Here is a 20,103-nt window from a genome sequence, read left to right on the forward strand (position 1 = left end):
AAAAACTCATATTGCAGACTAGCATGAGTGGAGGTTTTTTATATGTTATTTTACTGCTTGTGTGATTGTGACTTAGCATTTTTTTACATCTTGTTGCCCAATTATTGGCTTTTTTAGAAGATGCAATACCACCCGCGGACGAAGTATTCACTTCAAAAAAAATATGTTCCTTTCTTAAATAAAACACAATCTAGCTTCTTTAGATAGTCTTGGTTTTATGTGCTCTGGCTACATTAAAGTCATTTAATATCCAGTCTCAGTTCCAGCAAGCATTGAAGAGTTTTTTATGAAATTTTTGTAGTTTTATATACACTATAAACACTCTTTTTGTTTTCGACTTCCTACTTTTGTAAGATTGTATTGCTCTATAGATATTGTTTGATAAGGTTAAGTTTGTTTGTAAATTTTATATTTTCGCTGTGGCGTACTTTCTAGGTGATATTTCTTTTTCCTGAGAAATGTTTTTTTTCAACAGCAGCAGAATTCCTCAGTAAAAAATTAATTTTCTTAATCTCAATCCATGTTTATTTTACTAAAATATAATCTGTCTCTATATAAAGGTTGACTATACATGTTGATCATATCAATAAACTTATATATCATAATTTATTTTGTTTAAATCGTCAGGTTTGTTTTTTTTGTAATCCTATACAGTAACGAAGTTAGAAAATACATATTCATACGCAGAATTTCTTGCAATTTTCATTCAATTTAGTTATGCGTAAAATTTGTTAACTTTCTAGCATTTAGTTTTTTACTTTTACAAAATTTACAGGTTTAGTTCTTAAGGTAAAGTCCAATTTTTTATAGGATATTTGTATTTTTTTAGTAATAGTTCAGTTTCTGTGTTTTTGCTCTATTTATTGTCAATAAACTGTGCCCATGTTCATTCCCACATCACAAATAACTGTGCAGCTTCTTGCGTCATTAATAGTAATTTATTGTCCTCTTTTGCTTAAATATTCGAGACATTGATAAAAAGCAAGATATTAGTTCTTAATTGACGCCTTTCACTTTTATAGGCACTGCTGTTAAATTTCGAGTCTATTCTTCGACCTATTGGATTGATACAAACACAAAAAGTAACGGTGATAGAAGTCACCTTGTAGAAATCATTTTTCATTTCTTTTTCTATTTTTAAGTTCATTATATAGTTTTAGAGATAGAAACGGTTATTTATATGTATAGTTCTAAATTTAGTAATCCACGCAAGTATGTTAATGTTTATTCAAGCAAGTAAGTATTTGTATAGACTGATTCAAATGCATTTTTTAAATCAAACCAATTCGCCCGTTATTCGTTATTAATTTCTGTGTAAACAGCAACGTATATCATAGCCTGTTCTTAGCGACTTTTACTCTTCAAACTGTTCCAAGATGATGTTTCGATAATGGATGTTTTTATTCTACGCCGTATTGGTTCATCATAACCACCATATTAGTTGTGAGTTTTTATAGATGAGAAATACATGTTATAGGTCTACATTCAGATTTCTTAGTCTTCTTTTTTGGATATCAAGCATATGATTTCAAATAATACTATTACCACTTTTTATATTCATCTGACATATCTATTTTACTATCACGTATAATGCCAAGTGTAATTCATTATTTTATACAAAATGTTTATAAATTCAGTCGCACTCAGCAGCCTTCCATTTTGCAACTAAATTCAAACAAGATATAAATTTTCGTTTCACAAATAAAGCTATCTCTGCCGTATTATCTAATGCGTTATGGGGCGGATATGCACAAAAATCCATATTTTCGCATTTTTTTTATATATTTACCTTCGATATTCTGTTATTATTTATTATCGGCTTAGATTACAGGTTCTACTATTACAGATATAGATCTATATAAGTATTCATTTTTTATTTCATACTTGATATTTGTTGTCGTAAATTCCTTTCTCTTGATATATTACTCAATTTGCTTCTTATGATTTTATTTTAAAGTTTATCATATTCTTTACCTCAAGTATGAAATCTTTCTTTTACTACATTTCTGAATCTTATTATATTATTCTATGGCTTTTTTGATGAATAGTATTCTTTTTATATTTTTTTACATAGTTTTCAGTCTTTCATTTACAGATTTGATTTTCTTGACGTCTTCTCTTTATATAGATGTGGTTTTTTATGTTATAAACATAGTTAATATACAGTTCTTCATGGTTCATTTTAACAGGTTGTAGTATACTTTTTCTATCGTAAATTCAATTAAGGTAGTCTCTAAAGATATAAGCTCTCTCCTCAGTGTTAAGTATATCAAAAATTTCTCTTCACCTTGGTGCAATATCTTATTCTTGTCTGTGAGACGATAATAGGTTCCATTATTTACCTCTATTATCACATAAAGAAAGTATGATTAAATCTATCTAGATTTTTTTATTGTTATAAAAGTGTTTATATTATGTTCTTTATTGGTTCTTTTCTATCTCTTCGTTTTAATTTATATAATTATCGTAGTTAACTTCTTTTGTCGTCGTTGTTCTCCGAACATGTAAGGACGTTGCTTTCAACTGTATCATGCTATGATCGCATATAAACATACCATTGTAGCGTTTTGGAAACACAAGAACGCAAAACTTTGCAGTATTTTTTTGGATTTTCAAGCTTAGCTTTAAACCTTCGAGAGCATTATTCTTTGTTCATGGTGGTATACTTGCAGATGGCTTTGAATGTAAGAAAAACCCATGTGTAGTTATGTGTACTTTCACATCGTTAAACATAGTTTTTTCATAAATTTATGATAGCTGCTTTAGTTATCAACGTTTTATTTTTTAAATTAGTATTCGACCATTTATACCTATCCAATCTGTCAAAATTGTAAATATTTTATAATTATTAAACTATCGTGTTATATTAAACGGCTTTAATTTAATCCCTTCTATTTTTTGTTACTTTTTTCTATAACTTCCGTTCTTTCCAAATCATACTAATGATAGCTGTGTGAATAGATCTCACAATCGAAATTAGGATCGCAATTTATAGATACAATTATCATCCCTTCCAAGTAATTGCAATTTCATGGACTGCCAAGTGTTATTTTAAGGTTATACAAAACTACCTTTTCATATGGACTTTGAGGTTTTTCAAGGTAAGTGAAATAATTATTTTTCCTTTTTCATGCACCCGATAAGTCATACTTCTCGATATTGTTTTCCAAATATTTCGTAAATATTTTTATATTAAGATGGAAACAATGCATTAAAATATGTCTATTGCCCCTATCAGGAAGCACATAAAGTAACTATTGAATAATTCTATTTATCATCAAAGCACTACAAAAATAATGAAAAAACGAGTGTTAACATTGCAATGTTAACGCCCTCGAAGAAAATAAATTGGACTCGTGTCCCGTATTTTTTTTCGTTTACGCATGTGCCCATCCACATGCAATGATGGCACATCTTTTATATGCACCTGCCACATGCTGCGCAATGATTTGCCTTGTGACTTTACAATGCTTACATCGCAGGCAATATCTTCTTGGGTTAGTTGCCCCTTCCTTCAAAGCCAAATAAATAGACCCACAATTCTTGTACGTGAACCAACGATTTTTAACGTGAAGATCATATATATAGGCGAGTATTGCCGTCGTATTGATAAGCCAAAAGGAAATTCGCTCTATAGTGCTGTCGAGTACATACACACTGGTAGTAGTGTTATCTTAAAAGTTGAATCGGCACATCGTAGCTATTATCTCAAAAAATTAAATAAAGTTTCACTTGCCACAGACTTAAAATGCATTATTACTTAAAATATCTTTCAATGTCGTTGTTGGATAGTAATAATATATTGTTGGGTTAATTGATAGGTTATCAATTAATCAATGATAAAGAAGGTTTTACATAACTGATAAGGTGTTTTACGAACGTTTCACAACAAGTACTTAAGAGTTCAAGAAATAATAAATAGTTATGAGTAATTCTAATTCTTTAAACAATATAACCAAAGGTAGCCGGGGAAAGCAGGCCCGTCCCAACCGTCGTATTTATTCTTTTTATAAATCTAAGAAATTGGTCTTTGCCTAAATTTATACACTGTAAAATAGGGAAATATAAGTATTCGATATATCATGATCGTTCTATAAGCCGATAAATCAATTATGTTCCTATTTTTGAGAAGTAAATAAATAAATATTTTGTATATGCATTCTAAAAATAAAAAATATATATAAAAATCAAGATAAATTATTAAATATTTTGAAGTATTCTATTGTAAATTAAAAAGGATCAATTAATTTTTAAGTGAATGGTATGTAATGTTTATCAAAGTCTATTTTTTTTAACAGATGGTTTTTTCAGTAAGTATAATCTTTAGGACTATAATTGCCCTCTTTTATGAAAGCCTTCATTAATTCTAAAATTATTTTAGAAGATATATAGATTAAATTTAGTCTTGACCACAAATCCTCAGTTTATGGATTTTGTAATCGAAGTATGTGCTTAGAAAAAACTATCAGAATGCAATATCTTAAAATATATAGTATCTTGCTGAGAAAAAAAATTAGTAACATTTTGTTCTTAGTTCCAGCTATATATTTTTTTACTTATCTAAATATTCTATATATTGGTGAATTTTGTTAATCGGGTAGAATTAATTAATAACTTTATGCACAATTTTATAATTGGGTTTTTTAAAAACACACAACCTCTCTAGCATATATTAAGACTTATGTATTATTTTCATATTATTTAGAATTGTAACATATCAATTTTAATTAATTTTCTTTGCATCACAAATAAATTTTCTTGTTAATAACCCTTTTAATCAAGTTAATATGAAAATATAATGCAATTAAACCAGTTTTTAATAATATAGGTAAATACGTATCTTCATATAAATACTATAATATCATGAAACATATTAATACCATGAAATCTACATTTTTTCTTAATGCAATTTTGGTCCTACAAACTACACTTTTGTACTAAGTCTATATACTATTTTATAATTTTAAAATCACATGTTCTTTACATTCATACATGTTGGTTTTATACAATGCAAAGAACATTAATTTAGATATAGTGCATCCCGATGTTTGATTGTTTTATTACTATTACAGGTAGAATATCTATTACCATCCAAATTTAACTAGAGAAAGACATTATGCCTTAAAAGATTGAATACTTTGTGCTATATTACACTATTGTATGCATTTAATTAGATAAATTCATAAAAATAGGTTTTTAGTGTGAAAACCGTCGTAGAGTAGCAAAATTATTTATTAATTTATGTACCACTGGATCAAAATATTATAATTATATGTGTAGTAAAAAGAAAACTTATGCACCCAGAAGATAAGAGCAAAAAATATATAAATAGAGAATTGAACTACTTTTAAAATACAAAAATATTATGCCAGCACCATAGGAATGATTTTTAATTGACACAAAAATTTCTATAATATCTGTGTGTCAAATCCATAAATCCCACAGTCATAACTTAATGAGTTCTAGTATTATCGTGCCCAGATATAAAAAATCACACGAATTTTTAGGTTCTACCTCATAAATTACGACCCCTATATAATGATTTAATCATCACATCCACTTAAAACTAAAAATAATGCAATATAAACTTCAAGATGGGATGAAAAATTATGATAATTGTTAATTTTATAAAAACCTATATATAAAATTTAAATAAAACACCACTACTGAAAACTAAAACTGTTAACTGAATATTTTAAATAGTTTTCATCTTCTAAAACCATAAAAGATCATCTTAACTATATCATATATAATTTTTTTATAAATTTCAGAAAGCCCAATAATTTCACACCACGTGAGAACGAGTTCCAAATAAAAACATTTAGTTCCTACAAAAGAAAAAGCCATTTTTGCAAAAAAATTTAGTTAACCATGTTCTCTTTAAAAAATTATAAAACTAATGTAAACAATCTATATGGATATAAATTATAATTTGAACCTAAAAAAATCAAAAAAGATAATCCTTAAGCGATATGTTCATAGTCTTAAAAAGTAATCATACTATCCGAATAATGTATTATATGGTTTTACTGCGTAATTTGATGATCATAATGTACAGATGCAATATTTTTGTTCTGATATATATTCTACGAATTTCTGTTCCGGGCAATTTCGACTTCAGCATCATTTTATTTTTAAAAAACCATGGAATTTTAAAAAAATAATAAAATTTCATAATTATTTATATTTTTTCTATGTTATTCGCATCAAAGTACCTAGAAATGACTATTAGCAGCTGTTGAAAGTTTCATATGATAGTTAAGTTTAGTTCTAGAATCTATATAATAAAGAGACGGAATAGTAATGTAATATAAAGTTTTATTTTTAAACAAAGTTGGGCTATATAATCATTTTTAAAAATTCAGTCTGAATTCCAGATATTATACAAATAATATCTGTTAATTTTTGGTTTTGTAAAAATCTTATCTTACGTAACACTTGTATTTGTATTCTGTTGTAAATAACCAGATGACACATCTATGAAAAATAATAAAATTTTTGATATCTATTCGCCAAGATAAATCATATTATAATTTGTAAGTTTCATATTTATTACGACAATCAGTACTCAAATAATATATCTTAGCATTTCATACTGTAAAATCGGATTAAAAATTATTGGTATGTTTTCAGCTGTTCATATTTGATTTTAAACAATTTTTCTAAAAATACATTAGAACGATAAAATAAAACATTGCCTAAAATTCCTTAGTTCGTAAAGAAATGATCAGAAAATATTAGTTCCAACAGAAACAAAACTTTACATAAAACCTTTTAATGAGCTGAACATATTTAGAAAAGAAATCTTTAAGATTTATAGATATGGAATTTCATGAAATTAACAATTGATCAAAAATTAGCAAGTGACAAGAAAAACGTGTAATTTGCAATGTAAATCTAAATAATATAATATATAAAAATGTATCTGAAACATACACGAATAATTGTTTTTTTTATAGCAGCTTAAAATATAAAAAAAGAAGTATTATAATACATGGCATATTTTCAAGCTTTAAGAACAGCAAATCATTTTTTTTTGCGTATTCTTTACAGATTATCGGCAATTAAGTCATAATATTTTGTTATATGGTTAAGATAACATTAGAATTGAATGAAAATACAAAAAATATCAATAAGATTACTAGCACAAGTAGAATAATTTTAAATCGTTTAAAAAGGCTCTTAGTAAAGTTGTTCATGTTAATGAAATCGCTCTATTCTATTCAGTTAAAGCACGCAGATGCAGTGCTTCTTTAAATAAACGATGCTTATTATATCGCTTAGTACGATAAAATAGATAAAGGACGCCTATGCATGTGTCAAACAGAATAAGAATGAATCAAATCAAATAAATAATATCAGACAAAGAATTACCAAAAAGCAACATTTTTAGTAATGAGAACAAATCATACTTCACATATAATATACAAAAATTCATCACGGTAAGTTTGTCATAAGAAAAAGTTTTCTAATATTAATACGGGATTAGATATTCAAGCTGGAAAATTCGTAAAAAAAAATTTCGAATCAGAAAAAAAAGAAAAGAAACTTTTACGGTGAAAAGAAGAAATTTCCTGAGATTTATTTGAAAGTTGAATCATAAATACTTACGATTTTTACACTATAGGAATTGCTAAAGATTTTTGATCTTTACATTTTTGTAATTTTTCTTAATAAAAATTTTTGTGTTTTATTTAAATTTTGAATTCAAATGAATATTTAATCTCAATAAATTATTAATTTTAGGGCTAAATTTATCGTTATAATTTTAGTCTTTGTATGCAAGCACAAATTCTTGATACTTTGTGCGCACAGCTATTTAATTTCGGTTATTTACTCTTCTCTGGGTCTTTCATAATACCTCTACCCTATATAAGATCTACTAGTTATAGGCTTTTTCATAATCCAGAGTTTGTATATATATACCTCAATATGGCCAGTTACTTCGAGTTTTAAATACCTTTTATGATATTGTATTCCACACCGTTTAAGTTTTAAAATATGGAATGATTTTTGATTCGTACTTATATATTATTGCAAGCTCAAATTCTAAATATGTATAATTTCTAAGTAATTCATTTTAACCTTGTTGCTGTTGTCGATACTAGTCACAACAATTTTCATGAGAGTTATACAACTCTTCTTTGATTATATTATAAAATATCAAGTCCGTTGTTTTATAATTGAATCCCTTTTCAATTTTTGCTTCCACTTTGATCTCCGTAACTTTATTTTTCATATTTTCTTGCAATGCGTGTCCACTACTTTTTTGGTTTTTTTGAAATTTTATTACTTGATAGGCTCAAGTTAAGACACCTCATTATTTCATTATTTCTTCTTGTAATGACATTACCAAGGGTTTTTTTTACATCTGCTTGTTAAGTGATCTACAGTTATAAAAGAATCGTTATAGTGCGAGCATCTTCCTCTTTCACCTAAAAGAATATTATTATGCGAAAAGAAGCAAAACCTTGCTTCTTCTGACATTCTGATATTTCCGTACTGTATACACTATTGTGAATCTAGCATTTCAAGGGTTTTGATATTATGCACTTTAAAGAGTTTTTATTGTGGTGTTTTTTATTTTACAGAATAAACAATCTTTTTGCTTTTATTCGTGCTCTGATGAATAGCTGTACTATTACGTATTTTTATGTATAAATTTATTTGATAAGATCAATCGCATCGCGTTTTTATGCAATTTTAGTAAAGCTGCTATCCTAGGTGATTTCATCTTTCCTGGCTAAGGAAATCGGTAGTCAAAAGTGCATTTTTTCAGATTTAAATTCTATGTTTCAAAGACCGCACCCTAGATCATTGATTTTGTGGCAAAGTTGTTTAATATTTGATGGTTGCATATGCATTCTTTTTCATTCAATATCCCATATGTCATCATCTTCATGCCTTCAAAAACGTCATGGCTTTAGCTTATAATACCACAAGTAGCAGTTTAAAGAAGATCTTGTAAGCATAAATATCGCCTTAAATGTGTGTAAACTGTTGATTTTAGTTGGGCATAAGACTTTGATCCTTATCATCATTTCACTCTACATTTTATAATTGTTTCAGATTTCGAGTGTGATTTGGAGTCTTCTGGTAGTCCTAGATATAAACATCTATCTATACCGTATATGATTTCCGCATAATCTTATAAGTTTTCATGTTTAAAACAGACTTTGCTATATTTATTTCCATCCCATAGCATTTGAAAAATCTTTGTGGCTTCATTAGACCTTATTTTCGTTACTTTTGTATTTACCGAAATATTTAAATCTTCAATGAAAAGGAAATAATGTGTTGTGAATGCCTCTTTTCTAAATTGATTGCTACAGATATAAAATTTTTGTTTAATTTGCGGCTAAGCGGGGCTATACATAAAACAAATAGCAGTTGATTAGCCCATCTCCTTGAATGGCCCCATTAAATTTTTATAATACATTTCTTCATTATATTATTGCTGTTTTAATTACAAGTTTTTAAATAATTTAGTTTAAATATAAGTTTTCATTTTTGCATATTTATTTTGTTAAGCAGTTCCGAAGGTACTCATAATAGATCAAGTTGAATACTTTTTTTATATTAAATCATACAATGTCTGATTCGTTAATATGTTCACAATATTGCAACGTTTATCATTGCTATTATCTATCTCTCTGTAATCTTCTGACTGTTCCAAGTTGATTTCCCGATAGTAAGTTTCGAGAACTGACGTCTTTCTGCTGTATGATCGTGACTGTTTTGGTTTCCAATTTCATGGTTTGACATTCAATTTGATGGTTTTAATTCCGATTCCTTTATAAACTGTTTGGTATGGTATTAAGTATGTTATATTGAATAAAACCAATTTTCTGCTCTTTATTTTCTAGGCGTACTGATCTTACTATCACGTATAGATACAGTGCATTATTGTAATTTTATTTAAGCGGAAGTTGTATATACCAAGCATCCTGTAACTTTCTATCTAGTTAGGTATTTTATAATCCACTTGAATCTATTTTTCGATATATATAACACTTTAAGTGTGTTTTCTAATGCGTTCCTGCGGCAGTAACTATCAAATTTTGTCATAATAAATAATTTTGTCCACATAAATGTCCGAAGGTTCATTATATTTAATTTTATGCTTTAAAATATGGTTTTTATAGGCCTGTTGAAGCATTGCAAATTGCCTTCGTTCAATTTAATCTGACAATTTGTTGTTGGTTACTCTTTTCTTCTGCCGACATGCTCTATCTATTTTTCCATTATTATATTGTCATTATTTTTTTTTGATAAGCAAGAACATTTTTCTTTTTGTAGAGTAACTTGTGTTGTCCCTTTAACTTAACACGAACATTATATATTTTTCGTAGTTTTCTGGTATTATTTGTGCAAGATACTAGTAATGTTTATTTTTTTGTAACTTTAAAATTTGTCTTTCATTAATGCGGTATAGTTTATTACTTCTACAGCTGGTTTTGATGTTAATTCATAGAAACTTTTTGTAATCGACTGTAAAATTTGGGCTATCTGCGCATTCTTCGTAACTGTGCGCCTGTTATATCCATGTTGACCAAAAAATTTATACATAAATGATTATAATTTTAGTCTCAGCATAAATATTATTGTTATTCTTAGAAATCTATGATTTCTTTTGTTTTCAAGTCTGTATGTACTCTATAGAGTGTTTTTTAATGCATTTTGGAGTCATTGAATATCTTAATGATTTATATTTATTAACCCGTTGATTTTTTGCTTCTTTTTGTTTCTATTTTTTTGGAACTTTCGGTATTGTCTTCTGTTCCTGTTATTATCTTAGAAATCATTTAATTTTTTTGGTTTTGATTTAAGAAATTCTCAAATTACAGCTAAAGAAAACTTTAGATTCTTAAAAACCTTTTCCAGTCAGATCTCGGTATTTTTCGAATCTATTCGTATCAGTATCAGCTTTATACATTCAGTTGTATTTCTCGGCAGGTGTACTCTTGCAGATAGCTTTGAATTGAATAAGAGCCGCGGTTTTTTTTGTTATGCGTGTTTTAAGTTTTCAATTAAGTTGTTGGTTAAGCTTTATGTTTCGGAATCAGTTTTTAAATGTTTATCCTTGCGTTTCTGCTTCCAGTTTTTTCTTTTTCTTAATCCTTATAGAATCTTATATCTTACTTATAATATATATTCTTTTTACCAGCATTGTTATTTATTGGATATGGTCCGACAGGGTGTGTAATATATGTCAGTATTATATCGGAAAATTTATACGCCAACCAAATTACATATATTAATTTTATAATTTTTAAATTTTTAGTTTTGACTTACATAGAAATTTAATGCAAAAAATTCATTTTTTGGTTATCAAATAGCATCTGATCCTAGATTACAGTGTTTATTAATACAGTTTACATTTTTTTTGTTTCTAAAACCATGCTAAGAATTAACATATCATATACACTGAAGATTTGTGGTCAGGATTAAATTTAAAATACTCATTATCTAAAATAGTTTTAGAATGAATGAAGGCTTTTAGAAAAGAGAACAATTATAATAAAAGGAAATTAAAAATTACTAAAAAAAGCCATCTAGTAAAAAAAAGAAAATTTAATTAACAATACATACCATTCGCAAACAAATTACGCACTCATTTTTAATTTAAAATTGAATAATCCAAAAATTTAATTAATCTTGGTATTTATATATATATACTATTTTTTTTAGGAGTAAATACAAAAAAAATTCTTTTATTACATCTCAAAAATATGAACACGATTGATTTATCGGCTTTTAAAACAGTTCTGATAAATCCAATACTTATATTTTTTTATTTGACAGTGCACTAATGCTCGAAAAACGTGCGTTATTGGATTTTCACAGGAATAAATATGTTATTGAAAATAATTATAAGTAATAATGGATTTCAAGTCTGTGGCAAAATAAATTTCATGCAAAATTTTCATGACAGAAGTGACGATGTTCCTATTGAACTTTTTAGGTAATATAATTACCTGTGTGTATGTAGTAGACTGCACCTTAAAGCGAGTATTCTTTTGGGCTTTCAATACGATGGCAATACTCGCCTACATAAATATGTTTCTTCACGATAAAAAATCATAAGGTCTCGGAAGAGACTTGTGGGCCTATTTATTTGCCTTTGAAGGGTACGGCTAGAAGTCCAAGGAGGTATTGCCGGTGATGTGAGCACATGAAAGTTGAAAGGGCACATCATTGCGCAGCATGTGGCAGGTGCATATAAAAGATGAGCCATTATTACATGTAATTGGGCACATGCGTAAACGAAGAAAATACGGGTCAATATACTCAATTTTTTTCTTGAAGGGCGTTAACATTGCAATGTTAACACACGTTTTTTTCTATATTTTTGTTATCCTTTAATGATAAATAGAATTATTTCATGGTTAACTTATGTGCTTCCTGATAGGCGCAATAAAGATATTTTCATGTATTGTTTTCATCGTAATATACAAATATTTACTCAATATTTGAAAAACAATATTGATTTATATGACCTATCGGGAGCATAAAGAAAGGGAACTTATTATTTCTTTTACCTTGAAAACTTTATAATATATATGACAAGAGTTTTGTAATAATTTGAAAATTACACTTGTCAGTCCATGGACATTGTTTTTACTTGGAAGGAGTGACGATGATATATCATTTACGATTCCTATTTCGTTTATAAAGTCTACTTACCCTGCTATCATTGGTATGATTCAGAAAAGAACAACAAGTTGAAAAGTCAAAAATCTAGGAATATAAAATATAAGTTGTTGTAATAAAGCCGTTTAATATAACACGACCTTTTTAATCTTTTATCAAAAAAACCAATTAATTCAATAATAAACCATTAATAGAATAATATTGTAATCAAAAAAAAATTTAATTAATATTTTTAAAAAGTATGCGTAACCCGATATTCGAAATCCAACGGAGTACTTAAATGAAATTTTAATATAATGGCAACGCCAGGAAACGACATTTAAGCGTTTTTGGATCTAAAAAAAGAATCCAAGATCATGAAAGAGTTGGAAAAAAAATATGCATAGTATGATAGAAGAGTCAGAAAAAGTTCAGTACGGAAGAACCAAAGCAAAGTCGGAGAGTGAAGAAGAAATAGATCAATCGATCTTATGGCAAGTGATAATTTATTTATTTATATTTCATAATGAGAAAATGGTGCGAAAATCTCCAGATATAACAAATTATATTAAAGATAAAAATAGAAAATGGTGAATGTGAAAAACATAAGAAAGATTGTATCGAGCGTGATAGAAGAAAGAGAAGACGTTTTAGGCCTAAAAAGGTTTTTTGTTTTTAATGAAAAACGTTCGGTATGTTGAAAATTGCGAAAAACAAGGCTTTTAATTGCTCTGAAAAAAATTTTTAGAAAATAAAAATATAAATACACATTATTATATATATTTCATGTAAAAAAGCATAAAAGTATCAAAGTGTTTATTTTTTATAAATAATGACATAAAAAAAAATTTCGAATTAAGTAAATTAATAAAAAAGAATAAATTATGCACATTACAAGAATGTATAATAGAAACAGATGCCTGAAAGATAGTAGCGTAAGGGGAATCACACTTTTACAGGTGTTGCAATAGAACGCATAAAATATGCAAGTGAATTATAAAAACAGCGGCATATGTAAAAGGGGGACATAAAGAGGAAAACATGTGAGGTTCATAAAAAACCCTAATTTTGTTTCAAGATTAGCAGTTGATGCAATAAAATCCAATCTTGTAACTAAGAACAACTTATAATTGTTGGATACTGCATTTTTGTGCTACATATGGTTCGAACTCGTTTACTGTTTTATTGGTATAAAAGTGGCTTTTTTAAAGTTAAAATTGAGGAGAAAGATCTACGGTAAATAAAAGATTTGATATCTGGAATAGTACGATGATGTGATTTTATAATTTCCTATGATCTTACAAGATTAAATGACAAAAATTCTAAATGTATGTCCCATTTGAAAAAAAGGTTATGATATATTTAGATATCAACAACATTTTAATAAAAAAAAGAAAACGACGCATTTGCAGTGAGTGGTAGAAATAGTAGAAAATATATGCTAAATTTATCCCATAAAGATTCAATTTGATTTTAGGTGTAAAAGTAAATAGTACTTATTTAATACTGCTAGAAGATATGAAAATTAAATAAATGAATTTAAAATAACAAAGCAGATGATCCATGAATGTAGAAAATTCTAGAAATGATAGCATCGTAAAAGAAGCAAATAAAAGATTTCTGCAGAAATCAATGGGTTTAAAACTAAAAAAAGCAAAAGACGGGAAACAGAATGAATAGAACGAGAATTTATTTTATTTTAAAAAAATACAAAATTATATTAATATACTCTGCCTGAAATTAGAAATAATTCATTCTAAAATCTGAGGCCTCGAATGTTGGTGTAGGGGCGTGTTAAATCAACAGGATACCAATGAAAATATAATAAATATGCAAAACAAAAATTCATAGAAACAAAAGCAAATTATGATATCATAGATAAAAAAATATATGCTGGTTTATTTATGTAAACGGGTTTTATGGGTAAATGCGCGGAAAGAAATTTTCAATAGACAGATAATAAAGAGTTAGAAATAATAAAAGAAAAAGTTGATTTTAGTAATGATAGATACATAAATGGATCAAAAAATACAGAATAATATTTTGAACCAATTATATAAAATATACTAGGATGAGTAAATCAAATGTGCTTGGTAGTTAATTTAGAATAAATAGAAAAGGAAGCGACGTTTAAGACAAGTAGAGGGGTATATCACACATACACTGAAAATGGTATAAATTACTTAAATCTATTGGGAAAAATTCTTTTTATATCGAAAGCTGGGGAAAAGAGATGTAATTTTGTAAACATAACATTTTGAAATCGGACACTGATGGTCAGAATATGCTTACTACACATTTAAAGACAAATATTATTGACCAGACATAACGAAGATAATAGATTAAGATGCAAAGAAATGATAAACCTATAAAATTAATAACAGGAATAAAAACCACCGCAGATATATGTAGATTTGGATTAAACCCCGTTCACTTCCATTTAGTGAACACAGGGATACAAAATATATACATATCGGTAAATATTGAATTTCTTACAAGATATATAGCCTCTGTGGTCATAAAAAAACGATATAATATCTATGGCATTATTGTTTCGAGAAGGTTTATATTAAAAAGATTAATGTGTGAAAGTAGAGAGGAATTAAATATGAAAACATATTATTATGGAATAGAACAGAGACCCTTAAGTGCGTAACACATCGAGAGAATGGAGGTGTAGGGAGCGTCATTGGAAAATTCTGACAATATGAAGCATAAATTGATGTAAAAATGTACAGGAAGCTGTTTCTAAATACATTGAAATATGTAATAAACCCTTCCTAAATTACTCAGAGTAGCCCAAAGAATCATTGGAAAATTATTTTGCACGATCTAATCTAATTAATTGAAAAAAAAGAAAACAAAAGTTAGACTATGCGCAACTGTGGTTGCAATAAACAGAGAAGTAAGAGTAGTGTAAAATGAGAACATTAATAAACAATAAAATTTGTAATTTATAAGGTTTGCAAATATACTCTAAGGTTCAGTAATGATTCGGGAATGTAAGAATAATGATAATGAGTGTATAGTTAAGGAAAATAAATGTGATATCAAGTTATTTAAGGGAAATCAAGTACTGCTTGAGGGGAATATGTAACCTGTTTTAGTTAATAAAGAGAATGGTCAACATTCGATAAAAAATTATAAGATGTTATAAAAAGATAGCATAATCACATGTAAACAAAAAAAGAATTTATTGACGACAAAAAATATTTTATGGTTGAGAGATTTAATATTAAAATACTATTTAATAATACAATATTAATTTAAATGAATAATATAAAAATAATAACTAAACAAAGAAGGTGTGAATCTGAAAAATAAAGCATGATATCAGCATGGAGATAAACCGATCGAATAGATTGAGATAAGATGCATTCTAGAATATAAATGGACGTTGTAAAATAGGATTCGATTCTGGTAATCATGATTGATAATAGATCATATCAAAAAGGGGGCAAAAAGAGATTAACATATTTATAAAAAATTTGTTTTAATTTAAACACCGATTCTGTTTAAAGAACTACGCAAGCCAGATTAATCCAAGCGAAATATTGCATGCAAACCACCTATAGTATATAAAGTATGAGATTAGTAAAATAAAATATTGGCAACCATTACATTTTTATTTTGATATTTAAGTCTATAATTTTTATATGTAATATATGAATATTCCCAATCAATATTTATTAAAATTATCAATATGGTGAAGATCACAAGCCTAAAATATCGGTAAAATTTGGGCTGAAGGCTCTATGCTAATGTCAACTAAACATTTGAAGGATTCACAACAGCTAGCAGAAAGCGATCTAAGGACTGACAGGTCGCTTAAATAGCAGAAAGTGATGATAATGGAACTAAATTCAAAGATAGAAAAAAATAGTGAATATAGAAAAAGATGATATTGGTTCATAAATACTTTAGAAATATTGTTTATGTTCGGCATAAAAAACCAATTTGAAGCCAAAAAATTAAAGAGTACTTGTATATAGAATATTGGCTGATCGAGAGATATAAGATAAAGAAATGAGGAGCAAGAAAAATATAAAAATCAAGTGGAAAAGTTGGTCAAAAAAGAAGGTTTAATTATAGAATAAAGTTGGAAAAAGGCTAAGTATCAAATTATCAGAGTAGTGGTTATTAAAAAATGCTTCTAAGAACAGGATTTTAGATAATTCAAATATTTAAAAGCATTTAAGATTTTTGCTGCTATAAATACGGGGGGCGGGCATTATGGCATGGAAGCTTTAACAGATCGGACATAGATGCAAAAAATTCAAATAAAAACAGTAGGCTTATTATGGCTTAATTTAAATAATTCTTCTATTGTAATACCCTGGCGACTAAATATTTCAGTTATTCATAGAAAATTTTGTTGATATTATGTGATGTTTTTGATTATGATTTGGACAAAAGATGGCGTTTTGCTCAATTTAAAAAAGCAAAAAAGACACAAGGAAAATTAAAGTATAAATTATAAAATAATTTACTCTTCAAATAGCAAATATGTCATGTTAAGAAAAGAAATTTTATACAAAAAACAATTTAATAAATATTATTAAAACTGATATATTATGTTATGACTGATGTCATGCAAAGATAACAGTAAATAATAAAATAATCGAATATTAGAAAAAGATTTTTCAGAAAATGTATTGGTCAAAACTGATAAGATATCACAATAATAGATCAGGTGACGCACATAACAACCAAAAATATTTATTACCACTTTTGAATCGACATTTTGCTCATGCACATACAAAAGAAATCTAAAAAGAGATACTATATCTAAATTCATAAAAGAAACGTGGGATGTGAATTAATAGCAATGTCACTTGAAGGAAGTTATTATACGGCAAATTCTACATAAATATTGATTCCAAAAATTAGTAGCCAACTTGGGAAATGTTTTTAATTAATATATTTAATAGTAAGTCATATATAATCGAAAATAAACAGACAAAACTAAGCAATAGAATGCATTAGAATAGAGTAGAGATAGATCTAATTCAAACCGCACATAATAAAAATTATTTGATAATTAATATATATAATGGCAATTTAGTTAACTATTAACGAGCACATAATGTTGAGTTTAATAAATAAAAACAAGTAAATGAAAGGATAATAAGTCGTGGCTATGAAAACGAGAAAAAAGGTAAGACTAGAACGAGTCGATTTTTGCTCCATAAATTATATTTCAACAGAAGCAAATACTCAGATATATATTAAACTCAGAATAATTTGTTACATTTTAATTGGCACTTCGTTATAGGATTCATATTTATGTATTGTGCTTGAAGAGATTTCTTCGTTATATTTTTTTATGGTTAAATCTGATTTATCAAGACTCTGTGCTCTGTTGATATAAGAAAGATTTTTTTGATGGATCCAAGTGCTTTTTTTGTAGAGCTGACAAGATAAAGATTATATGTCACAAAGAAGATAACGCGTGTATGTGGTTAACTGCTTTTAACAAACGATTTTTCAAACAGTGTGTAGAACACTATGACAATTCTGTAGATGTGATAGAACTACGGCTGACTAAATACCTAGATGAAAGAAGTAATTTCGCTAAAGGATACGCGATAATCCACGTCTTTCTGAAGATATTAGAAGGAGAATTACAAGTTGACCAAAAATCTGCAAAATAGAATATGAGAATTAATATAATTACCTTTAAGAACATTCTTTTTGTAATTTCCTTCGCTTACGAAAAGAGCCTACAGACCTGAGGATTTTCAATATAAATGTTGAGATAAAATCATAATAGGGAATTTATAATGGTTTTGGAGGATTATATAGAGATCAAGAGACCTGTGTCTATTTTCGATGTGTTTGTCAAAAGTCTATTTCCCATAAGACCAGCAGGTATTGCTAATTTTTGTATTAGAGAACAGCGAACGGGAAGACTACATTTTATAATCTGATAAAAAACGCATTTGTGAAAATATGTCAGCCGTTCCTCAAAACTATTAAGCGAGTAAAAATAAGAATACAAAGAAGTGTTTTCGTATATGATGAAGTTGCTCAAAGCCAAAATCGCGTTGCTAAGTGAATAAGTAAAAAATCGTTTCAATGGCACAACATTCACGCTTCTGACTGGTATTGATAGTGTAATATGTATAAATTTATATTGTAAAGGGATAATAGAAGCGGGGATATACTTTACAAAACTTCTTGCGCTTATTACTTTTCCAACATTTGAATATATATATGAGGCTGTATAGCGGAGAATAGTATTTATAAATTTCCCAATCACGTTTAAATATAACGCACGAAATAAAAATGTGCGAAAATATAATATACAAAACACAGCATTCCAGTACACAAAGGTTATATTGACAAGCTGGTATCTAACATTTATAAATCAGAGCTATATCAAGCCATCCCTAAAAAATCGAAAATCATAATGAAGCAATTTATAAACAAGAAAGATGACTTTGGTCTATGGTGTATTTTGTCATTAAATTAAATAAAGGTTCCTATTTAAATTATTCTGTGATTATAAACCAATTTTCTAAACATATTTAAAAATATATCACTGTTGGTATGATTCAGTATCGAAAGTATGTTCATTATATGAAAATTTATGTTGAACAAATTTTTAAAGGTAAAACTATACCTAATGATGATAATTATGTTGGAAATAGGCAATAAATATATAATTACCATTAAGAGAGGTTTTCTTTAGCTGTGTGTGTTCCACAAGTTTAAGGTAGCAATTTAAAAAAAATTTGAAATAATTAGATGTATAAATCTAATAAGAAGATTATATTCTTAGTGGATAAGCCCGAAAAGGGCTTAGAGAAATCTAATGGTTGTAATATATTACCATGTGACCTAACTACTACAAAACATTTTCTTTTATAAGACGTTTAATCGATATCTGAAAAATAGTTAAAGGAACCTTGGTTCAAATTTTCTGACAATTTATATTATAAGAAAATACTATTAAATCTGAATTTACGGTGCAAAAAATGTAAGAAAGCGTTTTTGTGTGAGTAGAGTTTACGAAAAGCGTAGAAAGTCAACTTAGGTATGTGACTTTCTATTTATTGGTGCATTTAATGTTGCATTATATCTTTAAAGACATTACTGGCAAGGGTCTGTACTTATTTACAGATGATCAGATTTTTTTATAGTATGACAGGAAAAGAAAATGGTCTATTGCTACGAAAAGTATAGGAAATATAAATAAAAAAAATTAAAAAGATGTATTCGCGCAAAAAGAGGTAAATTTATTAGGACTTACAGTGATTTAGTTCAAAAGGTACCTATATAGATACAAAAGACGCAAAAATTATAATATCTAAGGCCTAGGTATTGTGAAATTTAGAAATGCCGATGGTTATGATTATGCATTTACTTTAGAGAATTTCTTGTGGTCAATATATCTGAAACTTACGAAACATTAGGTCTATAGAATAAGAATACATTTGGTTGGATAGATAGTGTTAATTAATCATT

This window comes from Rhyacophila brunnea, unplaced genomic scaffold (assembly GCF_057557595.1).
Source record: "Rhyacophila brunnea isolate RB1 unplaced genomic scaffold, BYU_Rbru_1.0 scaffold_106, whole genome shotgun sequence".
Classification (NCBI taxonomy): Eukaryota; Metazoa; Arthropoda; class Insecta; order Trichoptera; family Rhyacophilidae; genus Rhyacophila; species Rhyacophila brunnea.